This window comes from Oryzias melastigma, unplaced genomic scaffold, assembly GCF_002922805.2.
Source record: "Oryzias melastigma strain HK-1 unplaced genomic scaffold, ASM292280v2 sc00350, whole genome shotgun sequence".
NCBI classification, from domain to species: domain Eukaryota; kingdom Metazoa; phylum Chordata; class Actinopteri; order Beloniformes; family Adrianichthyidae; genus Oryzias; species Oryzias melastigma.
The window spans coordinates 26,754-35,412 of record NW_023416948.1 but is presented as its reverse complement, the minus strand read 5'-3'; the positions used below and the strand labels follow the sequence as shown (position 1 = coordinate 35,412).

The window sequence follows — 8,659 nt, the reverse complement described above, 5'->3', positions numbered from 1 at the left end:
GCCTTTCTCATCCTGGCCGGGGACTTCAACCACACAAATCCAAAGACCGTGTTTCCACAGCTCCATGGACATATCAACTTTCCCACGATAGGTAACAACATCCTCGACAATGTCTACACCTCACATAGTGGAGCGTACAGAGCCCGCCCCCTTCCCCATCTGGGTGCTTCAGACCATACCACTGTCATGCTAATACCAGCATGCAGGCCAAAGGTTAAAGTCACCAGACCAGCTACAAAAGTGGTCCGGGTGTGGCTTGGGGGATCTTCTGAGGCTCTGGAGGACTGCTTCACCACCACTGATTGGAGTGTATTCAGACAGGCCACCCATGAGCTACACAAATATTTAGAGACTGTCACATCCTACATGAGGAAGTGCATGGACGATGTCACTGTCACAAAAACCATCACCACTCGAGCCAACCAAAAGCCATGGCTGACAGGAGAAGTCCACAGACTTTGGAGGAAATGGAACGCTGCCTTCAGAGCTGGAGATGAAGCTGCTCTGAGAACAGCTAGAGCCAACCTGTCTAGAGGTATCAGGCTAAGAGAGAGTACTCCCAGAAGACAGCTGACCGCTTCAGGGACAGCAGAGACATCAGGAACCTGTGGCGGGGGATTCACACGATCACAGATTACAAGCCTCTCCCACAGGCCTGTGATAATTCCACCCATGTACTGGACCAGCTTAATGTCTTCTTTGCCCGCTTTGAGGCAGACAACCACACTCCAGCACAGAAAACTCCTCCTCCTCCTGACGACCTGGTGCTGATGCTTTCACCTGACAGCGTGAGGAGAGCACTAAGAGGAGTAAAGACACAGAAAGCCCCAGGGCCTAACAACATCCCCGGCTGTGTCCTGAGGGACTGTGCTGATGAGCTCACAGATGTCCTCACAGTTTTCTTCAACCTCTCCCTGAGCCAGGCGGCTGTCCCCTTGTGCTTCAAGGCCACCACCATCATCCCAGTTCCAAAGGAGTCATCCCCCTCCTGCTGCAACGACTACCGCCCAATCGCTCTCACCCCCATCCTCATGAAGTGCTTTGAGCGGCTAGTCATGCAGCACATCAAGTCTGCTCTCCCCACTTCTCTGGACCCCTACCAGTTTGCATATCGGTCCAACCGCTCAACCAATGGCGCAATTTCTACAGCCCTCCACTAAGCCCTCACCCATCTGGAAACCAAGGACTCACATGTCAGAATGCTGTTCATCGACTTCAGATCAGCAATCAACACCATCATCCCCCAGCAGCTCATCCACAAGCTGGACCACCTGGGACTCAACACCTTCCTGTGCAACTGGTTGCTGAAGAGGGCTCGAGCTCCCCCCCCCCATGGAGACCTTCTACAGTGGAGCCATTGAGAGCATCCTGACCAGCTGTATCACCGTGTGGTACGGAGCCTGCACTGCATCCTGCAGGAAGTCTCTGCAACGCATTGTGAGAACAGCTGAGAAGATCATTGGTATCCCTCTCACTGACCTCCGTGACGTTTACCACTCCCGCCTCACCCGCAGGGCCATCAGGATTGCAGCCGACCCATCTCACCCATCCCAGAGCCACTTCAGCCTGCTGCCATCAGGAAGGAGACTGAAAAGTCTGTGGGCCAGAACCAGCAGGCTCAGGGACAGTTTTCTCCACCAGGCCATCAGGAAACTGAACTCACTCCCAGCACTCCCCCCTCTGCCCCCACCCCCTGCTGCTACAACTAACTGAACATCGAATTTTTACTTTACCCAGCACTGTTGCCACTTTTTAAAATATAATTTATTATTATCCATAGCGGGATTTTTGCACTATTTTCACCTTATTTCAATTTGTACTTGTTTATTTTGTATTTTACTTATATTGTTAATTTTTGTTTATTATCTGTTTTTAATATTTTTGTTATTATTGTTGTAATTATTGCTGTTTGCACTGAGGGATGAGAGGAAAGGAATTTCATCTGTGCTGTTTATCTTGGGTATTCAGCATATTTGACAATAAAGCTGACTTGACTTGACTTGACAGTAACCTGGGGGCATGTCTTCGGAGTAAAAGCCTCTCATCTTTCCCCTTTTACCAGAGCCAACAAATCCTGTAAATAAACAAATATAAAAAAAATGAGTAAGATGATGAGGTTTTCATCATATTATAAATTGTAGATATTTTTATTGTCTCTAATTATAACAACAAAAGTATTGCTCACCTCTAGAGCAGTGTTTGTACATCTCCCCAAATTCCCCACACCTCAATGGAGTACATCACAAAGTACTGCTCACTGTACAGTGTAGAGAATCTGCTCCATGTGCAAACACCTGGGTAAACCAAAAGTAGAAACAAAAAAATATACACACAGTCAGTGAAAAACGTGTTCAAATAGCAACAGAAAATGTACACATGTACAATTTACTGAATCCCTTACTGCGAAGCCACTTGAAGTGAGCTTGTCTCCTGAAGAGCTCTGATGAAACGTGGTCTCTGAATGTGGAGCACACCAGAGCCAGTTTTAGGATGGCTGGATCTCCTTCAAGGAGGACAACTTCTTCAAGTATGTCCCTTAGGAGACTTGCCGGTTGCTAAAAAATATGAGTGAAAATAAAGAATTTGTGCTTTAAATTATAGAAATATGAGGACTGAACAGATTAAACTGAGTAGTGCTTTCATAATTACTATTTCATTACTGCCTTTGACTATAACAACTTATTCAGTTATGTCAAAATATGAAAGCCAAAATGAAACAAGCGGATTACCTCTAGTAAAAAGCACCGGTCAGCCTCAGCCTTGAATGAAAACATGATAATCAAATATCAAGATTATTACTATGTATCAGGTGAATATATTTCATATTAACAAGGTGTGGCTTTATTCTACAAATGATGATGTCATGTTTGTCCCCTGTCACCTTTGTGACTGGAGTTGCTGAAGGCAACTTCTTCACCTTTGGGACTCTGAACGCGGGCTGAAGAGTTCCCTGAAGGAGAAGGGAGGCTTCTTCTGTCCAATGGGCAAATCGTCGTCCATGCTTTAGAAAAATAATGCAAGTTTGAAAGGACTCTATACTCCTTCCCCCTTTCATACGTTCAATAGCAGGGTCTCTATAGGAACACCTTTAAAAACATTTGCTTAGCCTTCATGTCTTGCTTTAGCCAAAACTATAAATAATACCAAATTTGATAACTGAGTATGATAATGTCAGTTTGTGTTTGCCGTACCCGTCAATGGAAAACCTCTCCATTAACTGAATGCACCACCATTTTCATACAGCTGGCATTTCCTCCTTAAAACAAACATGACAATCACTGTCGTGAGTGAGGAGTGACCCTGGTATTTCTGTGGTACTTCCTGAAAAAGCTTACCTCAGAGAACATCAGTGGAGTTGATGTGGAGATACAGAGAGCATACTGTAAAATAAAAGTAACCTTTAGCATGCTGAAACATTATTTTAAAGTTATGATGGGGAAATACTCACCATCAGCATGAAGATGCCACAGGAGTTTCCTGTGAGCTGCCGAGGAAAGAACTGGGGAAAAAAGAAAAAGTGTGTCCTGAGTAAAGAGAGCTGATATGCACTTGCTAGTTTTTATTGCAATACTATGTGCTTGATTAGCTTTTAAATTTCAGCAGCAAATATTATACCTCGAGGTTGCTTCCTGTCTTTTCAGTCCATAACCCAGGGTAAATAAGGGCTGCAAGTCTCCTGAAATTTTAGAAAATACACATTACTAACAAATCCAAAGTTAAAATTGATAAAGATTGAAGTAGCCTGAGAACGAGGCTTCATGCTGAAACTTTGAACCTGAGAACTGTCATGGTCCGCCTGCGCTCCTCCTCCACCTCCTAATTGGACCCAGCTGTCGGCACTCATCACCTCCACTCCAGCCTATTTAAGAGGAGCCCTCCCCAGCATTCTTCGCCAGTTCGTTGCCTTACCCGGTGAAGTTACCTGGCCTCCTACGTACAGTTTTCGTATGTTATCGCTAAGTCTCGCTTCGTCTGACCACCGAACTTCTCTATCTCCAGGTCCTCTCCATCCATGTGCCGACCTGGGTCCTGCCTCGCCTAAGCACCTCGTCTTTGACCAAGTCGATCCTCTCCACGCCACGCACCCGCTGCCGGACTCACCTCATTGCTCCTCCTGGCCGATCCAGTCCGCCGCCGGTCTTTGCTCGCCAAACTCCATCTCCACTCCTGGTTCCGGACACAACTCCATTACTTCCACGGACAATAAACCTTTACTTAAACCACTCCTGCCTTACATCCTCCTTCCGGGTTCCAGCAACTGGGTCTGCTTCGTTACGCAGAGCATGACAGAACGAACTGGCCTCACTCCAGACCCAGCTGACCCGGAAGGGCTTCGTCACGCCGTCACTCAACAAGGCACCCTCCTGGATCATCAATCCAACGCTCTACAGCAACTTCTATTGTGGCAAGTCAGATCATTACGTTGCTCAATGTCCCCTCTGTTTCAAAAGACAGGACCCCCCGCTAGAAGACAGGCCGCGGGAGGGTACCCTGGAAGTCTCCCCCTGTGGGAACTTCCTCATGATACCTGTCAAGATTTGCCTACAGGCTAAATACCAGGAAACCCAGGCACTGGTGGACTCAGGAGCAGAGCAGAGCTTCATTGATCAAGACCTTGTTTCTCAGTTGCAAATCCCCACCGAACTATTGGACTCGCCTGTTAAGGCCGCTGGCTTGGGGGGCCAGCACCTTTACCGCATCACGCATCGCACTCACCCCGTCCTCCTCATAACCTCAGGTAACCACAGAGAGCATGTACAGTTTTACATCACTCAAACCCGTCAGAATCCCATTGTGTTGGGTTTTCCATCGCTCCAATTACATAACCCGCAAATTGACTGGGTGCAACGTAGAATCACTGACTGGAGTGATTTCTGTTTGGCCAACTGTCTCCAGTCAGCCCTTCCCTCCGTTAAAACCGCTCGGTCTGACTGCAAAGAGTCCATTGACCTATCCCAGGTACCCAGTTGTTACCACGATCTCAAGTCTGTTTTTAGTAAGGCCAAAGCATGCTCCCTACCTCCCCACAGGCCTTACGACTGCTCCATCGAGCTACTCGCAGGGGCCAGTCTTCCTAAGGGATGCCTGTTTAACCTGTCCGGTCCCGAAAAGGAGGCCATGGAGAAATACATTCAGGAGGCCCTCTCCACTGGTCTCATTCGCCCCTCATCCTCGCCTGTTGGAGCAGGTTTTTTCTTTGTGGCCAAGAAAGATGGCACTCTGCGACCATGCATCGACTATAGAGCCTTAAACCAAATCACTGTCAAGAACAAATACTCGTTGCCTCTCCTCTGTTCTGCCCTAGACTCCGTGCAGGATGCCCAAGTCTTCTCCAAGCTCGACTTGAGGAACACCTACCATCTGGTCCGGATAAAGGAGGGTGACGAGTGGAAGACTGCGTTCAACACCCCCCTGGGACACTTTGAATATTTAGTGATGCCTGTAACTCCACCCCAGGCATTCACAGACGCAAATGGTTCTCTTAACGGGTTTATTTAGTCTCTCCAAATCCACCGTGAAAACTGTACATACAAACATAAAATTAATACTTTTCCAATAAACATACAATATAAGCAGAAAGTTAAAACAAAAGAAATAAATCACCTCGTTGGCTGCATGCCGAGATGGGTTTTTGTCTTAGTGTCCTTTCATCAACGCGTGGTATCCTTCGCGTGAAAACATGCTCTGTCCAGCGTCTCTCTTTTCTGTCTTTTCAGCATTCGCGCTAACAACTTCCGGTCTTTTCAAAATAAAATTACTTTCAAAATAAACTTCTCATAACTTAACCATCCATCCATAATTAAACAAAGACTTAAATGACTGTTACACTGTTACAATGCCCTTTGGGCTAACCAACGCCCCCGCAGTCTTCCAGCACTTAGTCAATGACGTCCTCAGAGATTTCATTAATCGCCTTGTTTTCGTCTACTTGGACGATATCCTAGTGTTCTCCCGCGATCTCGCTCAACACAAGATCCATGTGCGTCGGGTGCTGGAACGCCTTTTGGAAAACCAGCTCTACGTAAAAGCTGAGAAGTGCGAGTCTCATGTTTCCTCCATCCCTTTTCTCGGTTACGTTTTTGAGGCTGTTCAAATTCGACCAGACCCGTCGAAGATCTCCGCAGTGGCCCAATGGGAGCCCCCTACCTGCAGGAAGAAACTACAACAATTCCTAGGTTTCGCCAACTTTTATAGAAGATTTATCCGCAACTTCAGCCAAATCGCTTCCCCCCTAACTAAACTTACGTCTACGCTTCAAACCTTTAAGTGGACTCCTGAGGCCCAGAAGGCATTTGACACCCTAAAGGCCCACTTCGTCTCCGCTCCCATCCTCATACAACCAGACCCCGAACGTCAGTTCATTGTTGAGGTGGATGCCTCGGATTCTGGGGTGGGGGCCGTCCTCTCCCAGAGAGAAGAGAAGACTGGCAAGCTTAAACCTTGTGCCTTCTTCTCTAAGAAGCTTTCTCCGGCCGAAAATAATTACGACATCGGCAATCGAGAACTGTTAGCCATCAAATTGGCGTTGGAGGAGTGGCGCCATTGGCTGGAGGGGGCGGCCCAGCCATTCATTGTTTGGACGGACCACAAAAACCTTGCTTATTTACGCTCCGCTAAAAGACTTAACTCACGTCAAGCTCGCTGGTGCCTCTTCTTTGACCGTTTCAATTTTACCATTACCTACCGTCCTGGCAGCCGCAACATCAAACCTGATGCTCTCTCTAGACAGTTCAACTCCTCGGAGGGTTCCACGGACACTACTATTATACCTCCCAACTGTATAATAGGCCTGTTAACATGGGAGATTGAGGACCGTGTACGTCAAGCTCAAGGTGAGAAACCTAATCATGTATCGTGCCCTCCTGGAACCCTGTTTGTCCCCTCAACCCTCAGGTCCGATGTTATCACCTGGGGCCATGCCTCCCGCATATCCTGTCATGCCGGAGTCCACAGAACCCTCGCCCTGCTGCGCAGACGGTTTTTCGCCTTTCGAGGCCTCCCTGGGGTACTCTCCCCCTCTGTTCCCCTCCCAGGAGGCTGACCTAGCCGTGCCTTCGGTTCACCAGCATCTCCAGCGGTGCCGACGCATCTGGCGCCATCTGCGGACCAAGGACCGCAACTGCGCCATTACCGACCGCCATCGGTCCCCTGCTCCAGACTATCAGGTCGGACAAAAGGTTTGGCTGTCCTCTCGCCATGTCCCCCTCCAGGCCTCGTCACGCAAACTGTCTCCCCGCTATATTGGACCCTACGAGATCGACAAGATCATCAACCCGTCCTGTGTCCGACTCCGTTTGCCTCCTGCCCTTCGTATCCACCCCTCTTTCCACGTCTCGCAGCTCAAGCCTGTCATTGACAGCCCGCTGTGCCCGCCGTCCTCGGCCCCTCCACCCGCCCGTATCATTGACGGCGCCCCGGCCTTCACGGTTAGTCGGATCCTGGACGTCCGGCGCCGTGGGCGGGGTCTCCAGTTCCTGGTGGACTGGGAGGAGAGGTCCTGGGTCTCCCGCTCTCTCATCCTAGACCCCTCCCTCATCTCCTCCTTCTACCGTGCTCACCCTGACCGCAGCCGTGGACCGCCTGGAGGCGGTCGTTGAGGGGGGGGTACTGTCATGGTCCGCCTGCGCTCCTCCTCCACCTCCTAATTGGACCCAGCTGTCGGCACTCTTTACCTCCACTCCAGCCTATTTAAGAGGAGCCCTCCCCAGCATTCTTCGCCAGTTCGTTGCCTTACCCGGTGAAGTTACCTGGCCTCCTACGTACAGTTTTCGTATGTTATCGCTAAGTCTCGCTTCGTCTGACCACCGAACTCCTCTATCTCCAGGTCCTCTCCATCCATGTGCCGACCTGGGTCCTGCCTCGCCTAAGCACCTCGTCTTTGACCAAGTCGATCCTCTCCACGCCACGCACCCGCTGCCAGACTCACCTCATTGCTCCTCCTGGCCGCTCCAGTCCGCCGCCGGTCTTTGCTCGCCAAACTCCATCTCCACTCCTGGTTCCGGACACAACTCCATTACTTCCACGGACAATAAACCTTTACTTAAACCACTCCTGCCTTACATCCTCCTTCCGGGTTCCAGCAACTGGGTCTGCTTCGTTACGCAGAGCATGACAAGAACGAGGCTTTGAAAATTTTTCTTTTATTCATTATTTGTTTCTCTTTTTTATTTGTTCTTGTGACTTTTAAAATGCTTGAGTTCATTTTCCTTTCTGACAAGTTTTTTTTTTTGTTTTTAATTTTTTGTTTCTAAAATGTAATGTTGTTTTATACTTTTTGTTCCACGTTTTAAAATGTTGTTGTGATATCTAAAATGTTTTTGCGTCAAGTGATTTGTTAATGTGATTTGCACTTCAGGACCACCGTAGAACAAGATCCCTTGCTTTTGATATCATTGGAAAGTTCTCAGAAGCATCTGGCTTGAGCCTGAATATAAATAAATGTGAACTTATGGCCATCAAAGATTGTGCTGTTTCTACATTATATAATATTCCTGTTAAAACAAAGGTGCAATATTTGGGTATCATACTTACAAAAGACCAACATGCAAGATGCTCTCTTGAGGGATTTATCAATAAGAGGAAGGATTTTACTCACACTCAAAGAAATGATCCATTGGATTGACTCAATTTAATTAAGGGCAGGTTTTCCATCCAAAAA

General features: G+C 48.1%; 1 long non-coding RNA gene across 1 annotated transcript; it reads right to left on the bottom strand.

Moving 5' to 3' along the window:
* Nucleotides 1-2,221: 2,221 nt before the first annotated feature.
* Nucleotides 2,222-3,941, bottom strand: LOC118598342. The gene is made up of 7 exons (XR_004947465.1): nt 3,616-3,941; nt 3,449-3,499; nt 3,336-3,380; nt 2,882-3,256; nt 2,730-2,759; nt 2,402-2,555; nt 2,222-2,294 (listed from the first exon to the last, which is right to left on the bottom strand). It is a non-coding gene; the product is annotated as an uncharacterized LOC118598342 (long non-coding RNA).
* Between the last annotated feature and the right edge of the window lie 4,718 nt (nt 3,942-8,659).